This window comes from Heterocephalus glaber, unplaced genomic scaffold, assembly GCF_053883595.1.
Source record: "Heterocephalus glaber isolate CG9 unplaced genomic scaffold, H.glaber_assembly_v1.0 deba00001587, whole genome shotgun sequence".
Taxonomy (NCBI): Eukaryota; Metazoa; Chordata; class Mammalia; order Rodentia; family Bathyergidae; genus Heterocephalus; species Heterocephalus glaber.
In genome coordinates, this window is record NW_028258365.1 from 5,168,974 (window position 1) to 5,190,151 (window position 21,178).

General features: G+C 36.3%; 1 protein-coding gene across 4 annotated transcripts in view; it reads right to left on the reverse strand.

Moving 5' to 3' along the window:
- The window catches only part of Slc10a7 (solute carrier family 10 member 7), a 245,218-nt gene that overhangs the window by 170,338 nt on the left and 53,702 nt on the right, over window positions 1–21,178 (reverse strand). The window contains exon 4 of one of the 4 annotated variants that reach the window (XM_087193355.1): window positions 4,014–4,030. The exons of the other annotated variants lie outside the window; for them this stretch is intronic. The gene's annotated coding sequence lies outside the window, so the exon portion shown is untranslated. Of the gene's footprint in view, window positions 1–4,013; window positions 4,031–21,178 lie in introns of those variants that run through there. 4 annotated transcript variants of the gene reach the window in all.

Consider the following 21,178-nt stretch of genomic DNA (forward strand, 5'->3'; position numbering starts at 1 on the left):
CTTCACACTGTCTACATCCCCAGACCCTTTCCATTTTTTTTTTTTAAAGGTAGGACCTCGCTACGTCACTAAATTACTCAGGCTGGGCTTGAACTTGTGGTTATCCTGCCTCAGCCTCCCAGAGTGCTGGGATTACAGGCACATGCCACCATGCCCAGCTTTTTAGTTATTTTCTGACAATGCTGATGGATGTGAACTTCCTCAGTTGCACCATCTTCCCACATGGTAAACTCTGGCAATCTTTTGTGAAATGGTTGGTTATGGTTCTGCGTACTCTGAATCAGACAATGAATCAAGGATCTTGGGCTCAATGACACAGATAGATAAGCTAACTATTGGCTAAATAGTTGGGTCAATTCTCTCAATAATTGTACCACATAAGAGGAGTTGCAAAGGGCAGTGGCAAATATATACAGTACTTCGTTGTTAAATAAATGACATGCATGTCTTTTGACTTAACATCATGTATAAGTCCCTCCATCAACAGGTTTCCCAAATTTCCTGCCTCAAATTTTACATTCTGACAACCCTAAATTACTTACTATTCCCCCTTGTTCATTACGCCATTTTTTACCTCTTTGCTTTCCGGCCTGAAATGCCCTTTCTCCTCCTCTACCTGAGTAATTCTCACTTATCTTAGCAACTCAGCACGGGCACTGTCTTCCCAAGAAGTTTTCAATCACTTCCTGGGCTTCACACCTTAACAGGTGCACACACACACACACACACACACACACACACACACTTATAGACAGTAGACTAAATGTTCCCATGCCTGCTGCTAATACATCCAGTGCTTGTCTCTGCCATGGCAATTGTCACACTGTATGGAAATGACCTCCCTACCTCACTTCAGTGAAAAGTCTTCTAAGGAAGCAATGTAATAAAGGTTATCCTGAGCACAGACATGTTTTTCAGCGGAGTTACTGAAATCAACAGGATTGCCAAAAGTGTCCAGAGTCAGTCTGCCATTCCTACTGAGCTATTACAGGTTTGGTAGAATTCAAGGCTTGGCAGGCACAGGACACTGGATGGCTCCCTTAGAACCTCAATGAAGCACATGCAGTGACAGGAAGTCTACACTTCAGCCTCCCAGCCAATCTAACAACCTCTTTCACAGCATCCTGCTTTGCTTCTTAAAAAATGTCAACCATTTCCTATTATGATATAGTTAGATAAATACGTTCAACATAATGTTTGGGACTTAGCACTATGATACAGCAACTGAGTTAGTTAAGTAAAATCTAGAGTATCAAAGATATTCTCTACAACTGTGAGCAGAAGAAAATCTGCATATACTGATCTGAATGACAGCAAGGCAAGCTATTTTAAGCAAAAGGGGGCAAGTTTTGCAGGGCATGGTGGCACATGTCTGTAATTCCAGCACTCGGGAGGCTGATTTGCAAGTCTGACCCCAGCCTGGACAACTTAGCAACTTAGAAACCCTGTTCCAAAATAAAAAATAAAATAAAATAAAAAGGGTTGAGGCTGTAGCTCAGTGGGAAGGCCCTAGATTCATGCCCAGTATGTGTGTGTGTGTGTGTGTGTGTGTGTGTGTGTGTATCACATCCTTTTTATCACCAAAAATATCCCTAAATATTGTTAAATTCATTGAAAATATTGGATGGAGTTATTTTTATGTTTTATTTTGTTCAGTTTGTCCTGTTTGGCTTTTTAATTTTAATATGTTCTCTTTTTGTATTTCAACAAGGATTATCAGGGCAGAGAGATGTTGAGCCTTTTTTGTTTTCTTGTTGTTTTGTTTTGTTTTGAACTCTTTTGTGTTAAAAATAGTATTTTGAGATAACATTAAGATTTCAATTCAAACTTTTCACACTCATGATGTCTCTTGTTGGTTTTCACAACATGGAGAGTGAGCACCCTTCGAGCACTGTACAGGAGGCAGGCATTTTCTGGGAGCATCCAGAGCAATGTGAATATTTGGTTTTGAAAACAAACAAAACTTCCAGTATTGTTTTTGTATTAAACAAACATGGCTACAGAGAAAACAAACTTCAGTATCTGTAAAAGCACCTGGCTCGTAGTCCACTCTCTATAAATGTTACTGAAGTGATGAATGCATGAATGAATGAATGAATGAATGCACTAATATTTCTTGTACTAACTGAATGTCCTTCACAACAATGCCTTTATTATTAACTCATGAATCTCATCTGCAAAGTGTGTATATTAGATTTATTATATTTGATAATTAGATCAAGGCTAACTTAAAATTTTCATATTATGGTAGTTTTTTTAATAGTGAGAAGATTGCTTCTACTATATTGCACATTTTTAGATAATATTACTTTCAGTATCAACCCAGTTTTATCCAATATAAGGTACTTTACTAATGCTTCATTATATATTGTATAATATGTCTTTATTAAATTACTTGGGAAAATTGAGAAAGTTCAACAGTAAATTAGTTTCTTCATAATCTACTTGTAATTATTTAAAGTAAAATGGTAAATTGTTTTAAAAGCTGAAAACAATGAGGATAGAGAGTTTTCTCACTCAAAAAAGCAATCACTTCCATTGCTGAATGGCACTGAATATTATGAAATTCTACCTTACTATAAACATGACATCCATGCCTTTCTGTAAATGCTGTCCCCTGACCATGTTCTGCACTCCACAGTAACAAAAGTATGCTGATCCCTTTTAAAAGTAGATTTAAAATATGTATATGACTACTGCATGCTCCTATCAAGTCATATAAAATTATATCAAAAATTTTCTTAATGCTGACCCAATGCCCCTCTTTTAAAAAAATCCATTATTTACATTGAGTATGAATGGTTTATTGCAAGTTAATTTACTGTATTTCTAGCTTTGGGTGTTGAATAACCCGATTTGCATTGTTAAATCACAAAGCAATGTTTACACAGAAATGTTTATCAAACTGTTAAAAATGGGTATCTATGGTTATCTCTGAATTTCTGAGAACATGTGGCAAATGCCACACTATTCAAAAGTAAGATAACAGGCACATACCTCAGTACTCATAACAAGATGACAAAACTGTGCCAGAGAACCCTTCACACACAGGCTCATCTTTGCAAAGAAGGTAGGAGAAATAGGAAAGAAGCAAGAATAGCATTACTGTCCCATGCTGATGCTTTACCGAAGGAACAAATTCCATCCTGGTCTGCCAAAGAAGCAGGGGTACCTGCTATAAGCCTTCCTTAGAATTGGATGGCAGGGATAGCAAGGGTGTGTAAGACCTGTAAACTACAGACAGGTATGTGCTGAGGAGAAAGAGCAAAGATGGGAGACTGCTTCGAACAGACCACAAATGTAGGGCAAAGGGAAAGGGTAAGATTTGGACAAAGATGGGACAAGGTTCTCTCAATTCTATATGAACCAAGAAGATGCCTCAGTGGACTCCATTGGCACTTCATTTGTTTTTGAGAGACCAAACTCAAGAGGAGACTCCAGTAATAAGAGGCGAATGGGGTTTGACTAGGACCAGGGCCTGGCGGTATATTCAGTATACTCTAAAGAACCCTTTCCCTAACCCGTCCAGCAAAAAGAGCATGCTAGTCAGATTTCCATCATTGTGACAAAACACCAGAGACAAACAACTTAAGAGAAGAAAATATTTGTTGTGGCTCACAGTTTCCGAGGTTTAAGTCCATTGCTGGTTAATGTCATTGCTTGTGGTGAGGCAGAACATCATGGTGAGGAGTGTGCAGTGGAGAAAGCTACTTACCTCATGGCAGTCAGGAAGCAAGAAGAGAGCAAAGAAGGGGCTAGGGTCCCAATATCTCCCTCAAGGTACGCCCCCAACGACCTAACTTCCCTCCATTAGGCCCCACCTCTTAAAGGTTCTACCCCCTCCAAATAGTCCCATGGGCTGGGGACAAAACATTTAGCATATGGGCCTTTGGGGACACTGAAGACTCAAACCACAACAAAGAGTAAGTACCTGGACATGTGTGCTGACAGAGAGCACTGAGGCCCCACTAGAGCAGCAGCCATGAGATACAACTGTCCCACTTCCACTCATGAGCCAGTCCACTCCCACCTTGACTTCCCGGAGGCCAGAAACAGGAAGGGCAAGAAGGTTAAAAAATAAAATAATGAAACAGATCACAATTTTTCCCCACAGGTCCAATTTAAAAATTCGTAGTATTATCTGAGTATATATTCATTAATGAAAAATTATGTTTCTATGCTTTAAAAATACAGGTTAGGCCTAGGTTAAGATACAGGGAATATAGTTTTTACCTAAACTGCCCTGGATCATGGGTTATTCAATCCTAATTGCTAAATACATGACTTTTTATTTTTCCAGTACCAGAAATTGAACCCAGGGCCTTTGCATTGAGCTGAATCCTCAGACAAGGCTTTGTTAAGTCACTAAGTGGCCCAGGCTGGGCTCAAACTTGAGATCCTCCTGCTTCAGGCTCCCGGAATGCTAAGATTATAGGCAAGCACTGCTTTGCCTGGCTTAATTGTGTGACAATTTTGTAACTGAAAGTAACCAGGAAGCCATAAGATCTAACAGAGCTGCTCTCAAAGGAGAACTGGGTTGGGGGTAGGAAAATGAGAGAAGGTATGTCTGGTAAATAACCCATTCAATAAAGGGAATATACTGACAAAATAATATTTTAAATATGTAGCTGAGCTAAAGCAAAACAAAACAAAATAACATGAACCAGATAACCAGGTGTGACAAAGCCAGAGTGACGAAGTGCACAAGATGATTCTTCAGGCACACTTTGAGGAAACAAGCATCCAGCTACCTTGGTATAGGCCTGGGGCTGAGCCACCCACACAAAGCACAGCGGTCGGCGTACGCACTGTGCCCTGTGTGTAAGAGCACCTGGAAAACACCTGCTGATTCAAGCAAGGAACCTACAGACCGCAGGAGTTGAGTTTACACTGCTCGGGTGATTCAAGAATCCTAAGCTAATGTTAAAGAACAGACGAAAGGGTCAAGGACCAGTGGGACTCCTGAGACCCTGAAAGAAGTCAATACCAAACTTCTCCTTAGCGTCACTTTGATGACCCACAACACAGTGAATTACCAGAGAAAACAACCCTTAATTACTGCAGAGAGCACTGCAAATGAGGGAGAAAGCTACCCATGACGCAAGCGCCATTTCCAAGCAGCGTGGAAAGGAGATGCTTCTGGCCCGTTCACAATACATGAAAGGGAAAAAAGACTAGGTAGATTAAAGACCTAGATGGGAAAGGCAAAATTTAAAACCCCTGGAAGAAAATGTAAAACCATCTCCGAAAAAGAAACAGGTTTTAAACACAATGCAAAAAGTACAAATGAAAGAGGTAAAGCTGGGGTAGCCATGCAACAAAGCCCTGGTCAATGAGACAAGCTGGATGGTAGGGAGCTGGAGGGCGGCTTCCGGTGGGGCGGCTTCTGGTACGGTCCCTTCTCGCGCCCAGCCAGTGAGAGCTGCCCTGCAGCCATAAAGAGCACATCTGAGACACCGCCCTGACATCACAGAGCCACAGAGCAAACACCAGCAATCTGACCTCCAGACATCTTCCGATATGAGAAAAATAAGTCCTTGCTTGTTTGTGCCACTTTTAGTCTGATTTTCTGCTACTTGAAGCCTAACCGACACAATCATGACTCTAAAGAAGGGAGAAAATAATACTAATCAGGCCAGAAGAAACAAAAAAAGCCCTTCCTCTAAGGTAAAAATTTTAGTAGGCATCTTAAGTTTTATTTAGCACATTCTTTGGCTCCCATTGCCTACGGCAAAGTAAGGAAAGACAACTAACTGACTCTAGGTCATGGTTGTTAGATACCAAAACTGAACAGCTTTACCCAGGAAAAGATCCTGGACTATGTGAATGTAGTCTCTAAAGATGCAACTATCTATTTACAGGACAGAAAACTAGCCTTAATATTCACTTTCTCTCTTTTTAAAAAATGTTTATTCATACATGTTTGCAGTACACAATGATTACATTCATCGTGGAGAGTTGGTACATGTACATAGCACATCTTAATTCTTTTTTTCATCCCCTTCCCCCACACTAATCCCTTCATCTTTTGGTCCTCATCCCTCTTGCAAAAGATCTATCTCCCTATTTCCTATTATCTATCTTTTATTTTGCTCTTTAATTTATTTATACTTTGGGTTTCTCTTGTAAGTAAAACCACGCAATATTTTAGTGTGTGTGTCTGTCCACTACACTTAATAATTATGGCCTCAAAGTGCATCCATTTTCCTACAAATGACTCAAGTTTATCCTTCTTTACATCAGAGTAATACTCCATTCTGTATAAATACCACAGTTTCTTTATTCATTCTAAGCATAAATTCAGTTTGAAAAACATATAAACATTTAAAACATCAGAGGTTGAATTCCAATCCTTGGTCATCATCAATTGAATACAGGAATACAGAAATTTTTTACTTGTAAGGAACTTTTAAAAGTGCTCTATACAAAAGCAAAAAAGAGTTCATTGTTTTCGAAGATAATTATACTTTTCACATTAGCAACTCCTTTGCTACTTTTGTTACCACTTAAGTACTATTTTCACTGTAAAAATATGTAATAAGTGACATTTCAGTTATACATTTACATATATGTATCACACTTAAATAGTAATTAGCAATGCAACAGAAAAGCAAATATAAAGGCTATCAAAAGGATATCAATTAAAATGAGTTTTTACACTCCTCAATATTAAAGGAGCACCTTTCATTTCATTCTATTTATGTATATCATTGTATTTTAAATAGCAATGGCTAAACAGTAAAATGCTATTTTGTGCTTGCTCTGGCAACAAATATACTAAAATTGAAACAGTAGAATGCTATTTGGAAACTATAATTGAATATGTCTTTTCAACAACGAATCTTAATGAAGATTATATACCTCTACCAGGCATTCACCAATTTAAAATAAAAGATTAATTTGAGAACACTTAAACTCCTTGTTTCAAAAAATATTTCAGGAATGAAGAGAAATGTAAGTTTCAAGTAAATGTTTGACATCCAGCTGTTTTCTAAGAGTAAGCTACATTTCTTGCCTATTTCTACAGGTTCATTTTTGATACTATTATGGAAAAATTATTTAATATCCTCAATCTTAAGGAGAATGGAGGTTACTGTTCTTACTATTCATCTCAATTCAGGTAAGGAAAAAATATATTCAAGTTACTGTTTCTGGGTGCTAAATTGAATCAGGTGTCCTCTTCTCTTAAGAAAATTAAGTTGCTTTTGTGCAAGAGTGTTTTAATGAGAACAGAGCCAGCCGACAGTGATAAATGGGAATGACACCGGAGAGAACACGTAAGCAGGACAATATGTGCACGTTACAGTCTTACAGCCTATTTCTCACTGACTATTCTGAATGACTTCGCTGTTTCTTAAGGGGCCTATTAATCTCAAATTTAGTTATTACACAACGTTTATTTGAACATATATTCTGCAGATGATGACAGTTAATAAAGGAAATCTTTCACAAGCTGTATTTTTACATATTGTTCCAACTACAGCTCCCAGTCATTTGAAGGTATTGATGGAGTAACCTACATTGTGCTGAAGCCTTTTTTTTTTAAAGGCACATATATTCAGATTATTTTCTAAGCACATGGGGACTCTTAAATAACCATTAAAATGCATACAAAAAAATCCTAGTACAAAATGGTAAAAGTAAAAGGACATCTTAGCTATTCAACAAAAATCGTTTATTGTGCAAACTGACCCTTCTAAGGCAAACCAGACACCTTTTAACACTTTTAAAGGCTTGGTGGCTAATATGTAATAGTTCTTGCATACCAATCTACATTTTCGCAATATGCACAGAGCAGGAGAGAGTGAGCAAAATCAATTTTCTTGAGGTGCAAAAAGAATCAAGTAATATAGCTGCTTTCTTTTCTCCTCGGTATACTTTTATGACAAAATGCTATGTACTTAAAATAGTGGAGTCTGTATTTCTTATTTCTAGTAGCATATCAAGCATTAAGAAATTGCTTTTGTATCTTCCTAAAAACATATTTATCAACTGAAATAAATATATTGATTCAGGTTGTGGTTCTGGTTCCTGGAGAAATTTGTTACTTTAAGTGTTACTGGCTAATAATAACAAAACCTAAAGACATAATAAGAAATACATGTAGTAGTTCCAGACTTTTAAATCTGTTTTATCATTGAGATGATTATAGACTTAATAAAATCTTTATTTTGTCCTTCCAACATCTCGGTCTTCCAGGGTGTTCAATTTCAGTAAAATCAGAATTTTCAAGTGGGAAGGATCCTTAAATACATGACAATCCCTCTATTAGGAAGAAAGAGAACTCCCGAAAGACACAGGGTCTTTCTCAAAATCAGGATGTATAGCAGCAATGCCAGAATGGAATTCATCTCCGGACAACCGCAGTACTCTCTCTCTCGTAGATATACTGACTAGTTCACATATTATCGTAAACAGGCATGTGTACCTATACAGTAGGAAAAACGGCATATGCCAAACACTAATAGTGGTTATGTTCAGGTGATGATTATGGGTGTTTCTTCCCTTTGTGCTCTTACTTGATTTTTGTCCTAATTATATGTTTAGTAGTGAAAACAAAGCATATCGTGTGTTAGATGTTAAGTTTATTTAGAATTCTAGAGACTCTCTCTTTGATCTGTAGGCAAACTTGGAACAATGCTATGCACATATTAGGTGCTCCATCAATGTCTGACTAAAAATTGGCTGAACTGAGGGAAGTAACAAGAGGAGATTACCTGAAGAGTCTTCTTTGCTTCATTATCACTAACTACTCAGAGTAACACACTATGGGTATCACCCAGAACACTGGCTCCTAAATTGAAAATTCATATAATTTATTTATTATACAGCTTATTAAACACTTATAAATATCAAAGATTAAGTTGAACAAAAGTTACTTAAAATGTTACTAATATTTGACATTACATCTTCTTAAAAGGCCAATTTATCAATATTCTTGAAGTTTAATTTTTATTAATTTTTTGGGTTTCCTACCTCCGTCATAAAGGAATAAAACAAATACTCTTCTAATAACTCATTCATCTAACACAATTTCTTGTCAGGACCTCAGAATACAAAAATAAAGAGTGTAGAGTACCAAGTCACAGTTCAGGGTTAGAAGACATACATTACAGCACAATACAAGCTCAGTAGTATCAAAGAGTTGTAGCAGCCCAGAAATTAACTATTAAAATTTCCTTTAGAATGGACTTTTTCCAGTTTCTCCTAGTGATATACAACAGCATTTCTCTGATCAATTAATGGAAGTTCTGCTTAATGCCAACACATGGATTAAGCTCTCACACCAAGGCAGAAACCGGCCATGAATTCCCCTAACACTTTGTTTAGAAGGGCATCCACAAAACGTTTAAGTGACAACTTGTGTCAAAGCATCTAATGGTTCTTACAAATTGTAGACTCTACCTACCTAACTCTGTGATTTCCACTCTTTTCCATCCATTAAGTCTGGCAACCTCAGAGCTTCTTAAGAGGGCAGTGGATCAATCCCTCAGCAATAACTCTCTCATTAGCTTTTCATTAGCAATAAAAATACTTTCCTACCATCTTCTGGGAAATAATTTACCTAGAACCACAGAATGTGGTGAACTTCTGCAGTTCATCTAATCAAGGTATTTTCCTCAAAAGAAAAAAGAATTCAATGAAATCACTAACAAATGGTACCTACACATCCTAGTCTTTGTGTCTTCAAAATCAAAGACTACACAATCTCCTTTAGAGTTTTAGATTTTAAAATCTGTCTTAAATCACATTTTCCCTAGTCAGTTCTCCCATTTTCTGAAGCTTTTGATTTGAGATCATTTTCTCCTATTATGTCACCTGAAAAAATTTAAGAAGAGCTGGGTTTTTGCCATTACAAGTAATGTGCTAGTAAACATTTAACAACTGGCTATGAGGCTGGGGGTTGAGGGGAACAGCAGTTTGTGACATGTGCTGGTTTTCAGGGTATAAATACTCCAACATGGCCAATTTCAAACTGCAAATGATGCCACCATGCAAGAAAATGGGAAAGATGGCATAATTCCAAAGCATAAGAAATCAGAAAAAAAGAAGCAAATTAAACACAAAATGAGCATTGGAAGGAAATAATAAAGATAGGAGCAGAAATGAAGGAGTAAAACAAGAAGAAATCCATGAAATCAGAAGCCGGTTTTCTGAGAAAACATCAATAAAGCTGATACTTTAAATAAAACAAGGATTAGTGGGGTTTTTTCTGTAAAGAGTCACTGTTCAGCTTTAATCCAACTGGTCTAACACCAACTAGGTATACCTCAGTATGATTCTGATGCTAACAACCTGGAGTTAGTGTCAAACTCCACAAGTTAGAGGTGCAGTCTTCCACAAGACTGTCCTTTGAGTTCCCAAGCTCCCCACACTTCTGACCAACATGGCTACAAATCCAAGTTCCCTTGACCTTCTTAGGCTCAACAATTCAGTAGAATCATTCCTGAGACTCATGGAAAGTGCTTTGCTTGCAATTTTATTAACAGGGTTGCATACCGGGTGCGGTGGCACATGTCTGTAATTCTAGCAATGGGAGGTAGTGGCAGGAGGATCACAAATTTGAGCGCAGCCCGAGCAACTCAACAATTCAAGGCTCTGTCTCAAAATAAAAGACGCTGAGGGTACAGCTCAGTGAGAAGGTCTTGATCCCCAGTGAGGCAGAGAAACAGGCTGAGGGGTCAGGTGTGGGGTGAGGATACAAACAGGGCAAGGTCTAGGAAGGAAGAGATTCCATGCCCTCTCTTCCTGGAGCCAGAGAACAACCTGTTTACCAACCAGGAAACAATAAAAGCTTCAGTCTCCAGTTTTCACACGGGGCCTAATTATGTAGGCATAATTGATTAAATCAATGATCACTTGACTGAACTCAATGTCCAGCCCCCTCCCTTTCCCTAGCGGTCAACCTGCTAGCACTTGGCTTGATCTTTCTGGAGGCCAGTCCCCATCCTGAAGCTAAGGACCCACCTAGAGACACTCAATTTGCATAACAAAAACACTCTGAGCATTCAGAAAATTCCAAAGACTTGAAAATCAGTGCCAGGAACCTGGACAAAGACTACATACCATTTTTTACTATACAACAGTCACATAATAAATATATTAGGCTTTGTGGCCCATGTGGTCACACTCAACTCCACTGTTGTTAAATACAAAAACAGCTACAGGTAATGTATAAACTAATGAGTGTGTCTGTGTTCCACAAAAACTATCTATCTATGGGCACTATAATCTGATTTTGTTTTCAAATCATGAAATTTTACCCTTCTTTTACTTTTTCCGACCATTAAACAAATGTGAAAATCATTCATAATTCACATGCCACACAGCAACATACAGCATGCCTGATATGCCCTATAAGCCACAATTTACATATTTTGGCTATTTATGTCCACATAAGAGTGGGCATCATAGTATCCTTCAGGTTATTTAAGAGACAATAATAAACAACATTATGCCCCAAAATTTGACAACTTAGATGAAACAAAATCCTTGAAAGATACAAACTACCAAAGCACTCTCAAATAATAATAATAATAATAATAATAATAATAATAATAATAACCATTATATAAAAGACATTGGGTATATGTTTAAAAGCTTTCCCCAAAAGAAATCTCCAGGACTAAATGGCTTCATTGGTGAATCCTATCAAACATTACTAGAAGAAATATTAATCTTGTGAAAATTCACCCAGAAAATACAAAAAGAAAACTGTCCCATCATTTTCTGAAATTAGTATTAGCCTAATACCAAAACCAGATTAAAACATCATAAGAAAACTCCAAAATAATTTTCATACACATAGACACAAAATTCCTTTCAAAACCTGAACTAATTGAACCTAGCAATATATAAAAAGGATAATACATCATGAGATGGAATTTATACCTGGGTTTATTCCAGGAATGCAAAGTTGGTTTAAGATTTGAAAATCATCAAGGTAATTCACCTTATTAATAGATTTTTAAAATATACATATGGTCATTTTAATATATGTAGAAAAGTATGTAACAAAACAATATGTAATCATGGTAAAAACTCAGAAAACTAGATTTGAAGAGACTAGATTTGAATAACAATTTCCTCCACTTGACACAGGGCATCTTTATCAAAAACTAAAGCTAACACACTTAGTGGTAACAGGCTGAATGATCCTATAAACAGGAAAGAAGTGAGGTTATCTACTGTACCTTGCTTCTCTCTAACCTTGGCCTTGTTAAGGTAAAATGAAATGAAGGCCAGGACTGGAAATCCCCCAAACAAACCAAACCAGTTAGCCAATAAAAATTATTTTAACCTTGCTTGATTTGCAAATGTATGCAAAACTCAATTTAGGTTATTTCATGTAAATGCCTCTGATAATTAGAAATGAAATCTAAGTCACCTTCTAAATTCTGTAAAAAAATAATTGTTATCAGCCAGGTCCCTGCTATCTGGAAGTCCCCACCTTTGTAACCAATCATTTTAAAAGTTAAGCAACTCCCTCATTTTTGCTGTATAAGCCAATCTGTCAGTCCACCTCTGTACTTCTAAACATTTTGGATTTTGAATTATCTTGGATTGCAATCTGTACTTACTTCACAACTTTAAAATTCTCTTTGCTAATATGATTTGCTTTATTCTGACAGCCATCCAATAATGCAAAAAAGAGAGAAAGAAAGAAGACGGAGGGAGGGAGAGGAAAGAAAGAAAAAGAGAAAGAAAAAGAAGGAAGGAAGGAAGGAAGGAAGGAGAAGCAGAAGAAGGAGAGGAAGGGAGGAAGGGGCAGGCATACAGATTGGAAAACCTGGCCAATGGATAAACAAGTTATAATATAATGAAACTGTACTCAGCAATAAAAAAGAATGGACTACTGATATATGCAACAACGTGAATGACTCTCAAAAGCAGACAAATACAAAACATTAAATTTCAGGGCTCTGCTTGGAATTTGTAAAAATGTCTTTTTAACTCATTATTTACAATAGTAACATAACATAGATACTTAAATACCCCCTGAACTTACCTGAAATTCAAAAAAAAATCCTTATTTTATACTTCCTTAAATACAGTAAAGATTTAATATTAAATAGTTTTAATTTAAAATTATCATAGAAGCCTGTGAGAAATACTAGAAAAAGCACTGTTGATGAAATCAGAAGACCTGGATTCAAAACTACTGGGTCCCATATTCAGCTACGAAAATTTGCTAAATCTAAATTTATTCATTTTATTAAGTGAGCATAATATCAACTTCATGTAAATTTTGAGAAGATCAAATGAGATTACAAATATAAAGCTTATCCTATAAAATATTACGAAAAGGGCCACGGATTTAGCGCAGTGGTTTCACCGCCTGCTGCGCAAACGGAAGGACCCGAGTTCAATCCCCGGTACCAAAAAAAGAAAAAAGAATTATGAAAAGAAGGCCCAGTAAGGTTCACTATACAAGGGACTTAGATTGTACAAGAAATAACAGGCAACACGGTGAGAAAAGAACAGTTCTAAAAACTGTTTCTAAAAGGTCCCCAAGAAAACCTTTTCCTTTTCCACACCTACACCGCAACTACTCCACAACAACGTCTATCTCCGACTTCAGCTTTGGATGGTTCATGCTCACTGACTGTACAGTATTTCAAACACCTGGCAATACATCACAAATAAAAAGAGCTTGCTAAATATAAATGCAAGTCCTGCAGAAGATACAAGATCTAATCAAATCAGAACAAAAGTCAATGAGGAGTAAGCAGAAAAGGATAGCGTAGATGCTTAGAGAAGAATGATCCATTACGAAAAAAAAAAAAGAATGATCTGAAACTTTCTTAAATGGGAGCACCTGTGGAGACTGATGAAGAATCAAGTCTTTTCTTATGTTCATGTCTTCATAATTGGGTTGCAAAAATGAACAGGAAGGAAAGATGTGGCAATGAGTCATCATAGAATTTTCTTAGAAAAATTACATTAACTCCCACTGCCCCCAAATAATATTTGATTCTTTCTTCATTAATTCCAGAATTAGCAAACAGCTATAATCTGTATTACTGAGTCAATGATAAAATAAGCTCACTTTCATAATTTAAAATTTGGGGATTTTTTTCACAATAAAGCCTAACTATATTTTTCAGTAATTACTATGAAATGCTGATTTTTTAAAACAAATTTACTTTAAGAGAGCTTACTCCTATATCACTTAGCACTAAATAATACGGATCTTCTTTTCTCATCCTGGTTATTCAAATTTTTAAAAGGCACAGAATATACCAATTCTTTTTATGCTCTATAAAATCACAGCTGAGCTGCTTTGAGAAGAAACTCCAAAGTGTTACACTCAGCAAAATGTAATTTATATTTCCTACTAATAATAATACAATATAGAAAGAAGTATTAGACGGTATCTTCCCAATTTCCTAAATTTACACAGAGGTTGGCCAGCAGCCCAGAGTGTGAAGTGACTTGCTCAAGATCCCATATCTGACAGTAGCTGTATCAGAATTACAAGGAAGAGCTCCCAAGCCCTCTTCTTTCTCCAAGCCATTGATCTTTATTTGACTCTAATATACTATGTGCATTAGATATATGCATGTATGAATATCAAAAGTGCATTACATGAAAATCATAGACACAACAAAAAGCGAAATACCAGTCAGCAAGCAGTGAAGCGCTGAATTGACTTCATATTTGTTCTAAGGGTGTCCTTCTGTTGGTGACTGAAGGTATATTAGCTTAGTGGGCCATGCAATAGCTGTACCACCACAACTAATGGACTGCCAAGAGATGATTTAATAAAGAAGCCCAGCTGAACAACAGCATGTAACTAACTCTGACAATCTGAGGCTTTCTTTTGGTCAAACATTTTATATCTGTGAGCAGATACTCTCAGAAGGCTTCACTGTAATAACACTAGTCCAGACATTCTTATATAAGTTCAGATTCTCCAAGATCTTAAGATATGATTTAAAAAATGCTTAAAGGTCTTGTCCCCTGAGCCTTCTCCAGGCACCACTTGTAACGTGATTAGAGATCTGGTTAAACAACTAATTCAGCAACTATGGTGTGTTTTCTGTTTCTTAAATGTTGCTTCTAGATTTTACTCTGAAATACGAGAAACAGAAGTGAGAAAGAGACTAAAATAAAAATATTTATTAACTATACTTTCTACGAAGTATAGATTCCTCATCTTTGGACTACCTTGTACTGAGATGAGAAAACAAAAGTAGTTAGTGTGTGGTAGGGCCCAGGATTTAGCTCAGTGGTGCCACACCTGCCTAGCAAGCGCAGGGTCCTGAGTTCGATCCCCAGTACCAGAAAAAAAAAAAAAAGTAGTGTGTGGGGAGAAAAATTGCTAAATGAGCAAAAATTTTAAAACATAGTAATGTGTACTATTGAGAATTTAGAATTTAGGGGAAAGGTAACTAACTTCACTTCCTAACTCTGCTAAAGTGTGGTAAGCATCACTGTTCTAAAAATGCAAAAATTTATCTAAGAAAATAATACAAATCCAAAAAACAATTTAGCTAAAAGAATCTTCATCATACCATTATTATGTAGTAGCAAATATGTTAGAAACATTCAAGGCTAAAATTAACCATTGCACATCCATATATAAGAATAATAGTCTATAAAAAGAATGGCAAGGAGCACAGTAGAAAAGCTTCACAATATATTAAGTGGAAAACAGGATTACAAAAGAATGTAGTATATAATCTTATTAAGTAATCCAGGTAAAAAGGCTTGGAGAAATATACATAAAAATATTAACACAGGTTATTTGACCAGTGGGATTATGGCGTTTCTTTGTTTTGCTTATCTATATTTTCTAGATTATCCACATATAATACTTTTGTAATAGAAAAATTTAACCATACAAGAATATAAAATTTTATTATGTAATTGTGGAATACTATATTGAACTATGATTTGTTACAATGCAGTGAACTTTTGAGGACAGTGAATGAATGTTAAGTTTTTGCCATTGTCAAAAATTATGTTTATGTAATAATGTGAACCGAACCCCAAAATGAAAAAAAGTAAGTTAATTGAGAATAACAGTAATTTTATGATATTAGAAAAAGTATACATCTCAGTGATTATACATTTTTGAGAAAAATAAATTGGAAATAACTGAAGATATTTATGTGGAATGATTTTAGATTGCAAGCAAAATGGATGATTTAAATACTTAAAGCCACAGATAATATCTTAGGTAAAAACAGTTTTTATTTCCTTTAAAAGAGTTTATTATTTACTTATTTAAAAATGCATCCTTTTATCTACTACTTACAAGAGAAAAGATACAAGGCAAAGAACTCTATTCCAGACGTTAAGCTCAGATAAATGATTCATTTTTAAGAATGGTCAATTTCTTATGAAACAAAGACAGCGCTTCCCTCTGAATTCACATAAAATAGTTCCACTAAGAGCAACATTTTAGGACTTTGAAATCTGTTTTTCAAATAATTACTATTTAATAGAGTCCAACTAAGTATTAGGCAGTCAGTGTGGGTAATTTACACAGATTGTCATTCATATTCTTACTCCTCTCTTCCTCCCCTCCCTGCCCCTCTCTCCCTCCAGATATGTGTGCATCACATTCATGATATGGCTTGTTCAAAACAGATTTATGAAGTAAATTAAAATTTTCCAAACATAGGAAAATAAAGAAAGAACTTAAAAATAATACACTTGCTTTTAAAACTGTGTTTAGATTATCTTAGAAATGACCCATGATTTAAAACTTATTCCTAGGGAAATCTATGAAAAAAACAGTTTATAGGCATAATGGTATTCTGATAGTTTTTTTAGAAAACCTAATCCAACATTAAATCATTAATTTAAACACTTCCTTCTCCCAATCATTGGAAGATGGGGCTGCCTAATACTTTTCAAAAACTTAAATCTCAAGTTTTAGTATTTTAAAAGTATTGTATTAGAAAAAAAAGACACCTGCATTGCTTCCAAGACTATTTTTATTTCTATTAATATAGTAGAGACTTCATGAAAAAATACTTAAATATGAACTGCCTGCACACAAAGTTCCTATTATATCTAATTATTCATAAAACATCTCCTTGCTAAGGAGGCTGTGGATAATAGTTGGACTGAAAGATCTGTTAGGACTTCCCACCCAATCATTCTCTGCAGTTCTTTTTGGGGGGGGGCGCTACTGGGGATCAAACTCGGGACCTTGTGCTTGCAAGGCAGGTGCTGGAACCACTAAGCTAAATCCCTGGCCCTCTCTGCAGTTCTTAAAGATCTTAACCGTGTCTTTATCAGACACCAAGTGAGGGACTTGTACTGAAAGACTCTTCAAGAATATAAATAAGGTTATTCAAACCAGCCCCCCTACTCTAACCACAATTAGCTTCAATTCAGAATCCGAACTGTGAACATAGCTTAAGATTTTCCTAAGATGTCCTTTAACCTGCTTCTTCTACTTCTCTTCTATATTTCCTGCATCTTTCTAATCTTAAAGTTGAAAGAGGTTTACATGTTTTAGAAAAAAAAATGTGGATGCTTTTAAAAAATGTATTCCCTTAACTACTCCTTACATCTACTTTCTAATCCCCTACTCACTTAATTAAATTCAGTGTGAATTTAAATTGCAATTAACATCTTTTGAGAGATTACATGTTCTAATCACAATTATGCAGTGAATATTTGAAACACATACATTTTGTTATATTATCTGAAATGCAAATTGGAGTCCAAAAAAAGATGTTTAATAAAAATGTATAATACTGAAGACTTTTATTATGGAAGCTATGGGACTAGAAATGAGATTTAAAAGAGTGAAAGCACTGATACAAGGATAAAAACAAATTGCTTCACCTCCAAAACCCCTGAAGTGGCCCCACTTGGCTCTCATTTAACCTAGCTTCATCACAGTTTAAAAATTACTTCCAAGAGGCTTTATTAACCAAACTGAATTTCATTTCTTTCTGCCTAGATCAGTAATGCAAAGTCTTAAGTGAGAGATGATGCGTATAATTCTGTAAGGACAGGAAGTAAAAGTCTATTTTTCTGACCCAGGAACTTATAATGGAATGATTAACTTCTTTTAACTTTTTCCTCAAAATTGCATTTCATAAACAGAAGGGAAAAGCTGACACTTACCGACCACTTTCTGTATTCTGGACAGTAAGTGTTACTCTAATGCTTAAAATAACCCTATGAGGTAGGTGTTACCTCATATTATAGATGTAGAGTATAAGGCTCAAAGAAATTAACTGTTAAGAAAATAAAATTAAATGAATTGGTGGTGAGCTCAACATTTGAACCCAGGCACTCATTAGGTAAAAGGATAGTCTCACTTCTACAAAGCTAGGGCATTGGGAGGAATGCTTAGGACCAAGCACCTCCTCTCAAACAGGCTGTTGGGATGTTGGGAGCCCAAGAGTAAGCATAGATATAAAGCTTCAAGAAGTGTCAACCTTGTGGCTCTCCTGGAGCTTTCTGCAAAAGGCAAGAGCTTGCTGAAAGCCAGGTTACTTTGAGGTTTTCTCAGACGGTGTTGGGCTTTATCATAAGGTAAAGAGGTGGTGCTTCATCTACTCCTACTTTCTTCTTGGTAAATTTCCTCTTGTAGGCTCACGATCCATTTGTGTACTTAACAGATGGTTAGCTTGAAAACTAGGTTTAAAGAAATTAAGGCAAATTCAGGTTCTGCCTTTCATTACCCTCTCCAGTTTCCCATTAATTAATCTGTTTTCACACAAATTTGCTACTATACTTTACCAGCAAACAGAGACTGGTTACGCTTTTTTCTTTTTTCTTTCAGATGGTCAACGGAGACAGAAGCAAGCCCCATACTTAACCCTGAAAAGTAGTGTTAAAAATCTGTTTAAACTTTCCCGGCCCCTTAGCATGTTTTTTTCCCCCTCATTTATCCATGATCCAGTTTCCTTGATATATGTGATTTGATATTGCCTAATGTAACACAAGCCCCTGCACAAGGATAGATGTGAACAAGCGAGGGTTTTATGTGCTGGAAACTTGGTCTCCAGTGCAGCAGTGTTAAAAGATTGGACCTCTGGGAGGTACTTGGGCCATGACAGCTCCGCCCTCATAACTGGATCAATCCATTTACAGATTAATGGTTTATCACAGGAGTAGCTTTGTCATAGATGCAGCTCACTCTGGCAGGCTTGCTCCGTGACACCACGTGGTGCTCACTGCCATGCTGTCAGATAAGAAGGCCCTCATCAGAAGCTGAGTGGATGCAGGCACCATGCTCTTCGACTTCCCAGCCACCAGAGCCATGAGCGAAATAAACTTCAATTCTGTATAAATGACTTAGTCTGTGGAATTCAGTTATAGTAACAGAAAACAGACTAAAACAGGTCATAATCCAAAGACTGAAAAGAGGTAAGAGAAGAAAGATATTCCAGTATGTAGTTTGTTACCTAAAGCAGCCATGCAGGAACGAGAGGGTCCTAGATTTTACTTACTTAGGTGTGAATAAAGAATCTCTGACATGGGCCAGGGATTTAGCTCAGTGGTTCCACTGCCTGCCTCACAAGCGCAAGGGCCTGAGTTCGGTCCCCGGTACCAAAAACAAAAAGACACTCTGAAAAATTGACTTGAGCTATTTTAATCCTTTGTTTCCTTGTCTCAATGAGCATAATATTAATACCTACTTATAATAATTTGTGAGAATTAAATGAGATGATTCATATAAAGCGTTAGTACAGTAAGTACTTAATAAATATTACCTATTAACTAGATATGTCATCATCAGCATTATCACATTACTAAGTGGTAAGAACCATTAATGAAGGTTTTACCAAATTAGGAATCCAGAAAAAAAAAAAGAGTATAAAATTTCTGGTAAATTTGGAAACTTAGACAAATAAGCATTTTAAGGTAGAAAGAAGGAAAGATAGACATTAGGGTATGGGGCAAGGCTTTTAAAATGGAGTATTTTTAATAATATAATTCACTGACAAATTAAACTCATAATTTATTTAAAACTTATTTTGAACAGAGATTTGTGAGGCCTACAAAAATACTCAACAACAATTTTTTTTAAACGATCACTGGGGAGAAAACAAACCCATGTAGAGCAGAGGACCCTCACAGTTCCAATTAGGATTGTGGTTTGGAATAAAAGAATCACTTAATGTCACTTAAGTTTCCTAAGAAGCAAAGCTGATGGGAGCAAAACCAGGACATCAGAGTCACTGCAGAGGCCAACAGCCTGTAAGAGGGCACAAACCAACCACTCCACCAAGACGCTGGCCTCTTTGCTATGAAGTGCACTTCTAACTGAGTCATCATTTCGCCAACTCTGATTTTTCTGGTGCCTCTGAAAAAAAATGACAGCAAGGGAAGTATGTAAAGAGCGTGGTTGGTTGGTGGAGGTAGGAAGGTGGTCATGAGGGACAGAAGTTTTCTCAGTTGTTGCAGAGAAGTGGGAAATTTAACTCAGCAATTTTCCAGAGCTGCTGAAAGGCACATGGAGAAGGCTTACTTGAGAGCAGTATCAGTGAGGGGTAAGAGAAAATCAAGTTTATGGAATCCATAAACTTGAATCCTACTGGAATTTGAACACTATCATTAAAATTAACCCAAATATTCAGTCAACAGGCATTTGGTGAATTCCTACAGTGTAAGTGGGAAAGATTTTTTTTAATGTAAAATGTGATCACTGTCCTTAAAAACATTTTAACCTACACAGGAGTATAGCATGTGTCAAATCCAAACCTACTTTAAAGAAAACCAAAAACTTCTTTCAAATCAGACTTTCTTTAAAACAGAGTTTGTTATTTACTGGATAATGGGCTTCTTACTCCCTCATTTAAAGACCAAGTTTTGTTCCTGCGACCAGAGAGTTAAATGAATTGGTTGCTAAATGAAGAGCTGTATATAGTATGTACATTTCAATATTCAGAACAGAGAAATGGTCAGAGGAAACTCCTTTGCTTTCATTTGCACAACTCTTATGTGGAATACTGTAATGTGTAGTAGAACATAAAACTACAGTACTATCCTGTACAGTCAGCAAAAATTACAGTACTGATTAAACAAGGTATACTGGACAAAAAAGACAAGATGTACAAATGGTACCAAAAAATAAAAATAAAAGAGAGGTGGTAGGTCCGAGCAATGAGTCATAAATTTGAATGGCATGCATCAGTGATAAATCTGGATAGGTAGGTCCTTAAATGAGGAACCTCTATATGTCCCATGGCTATGT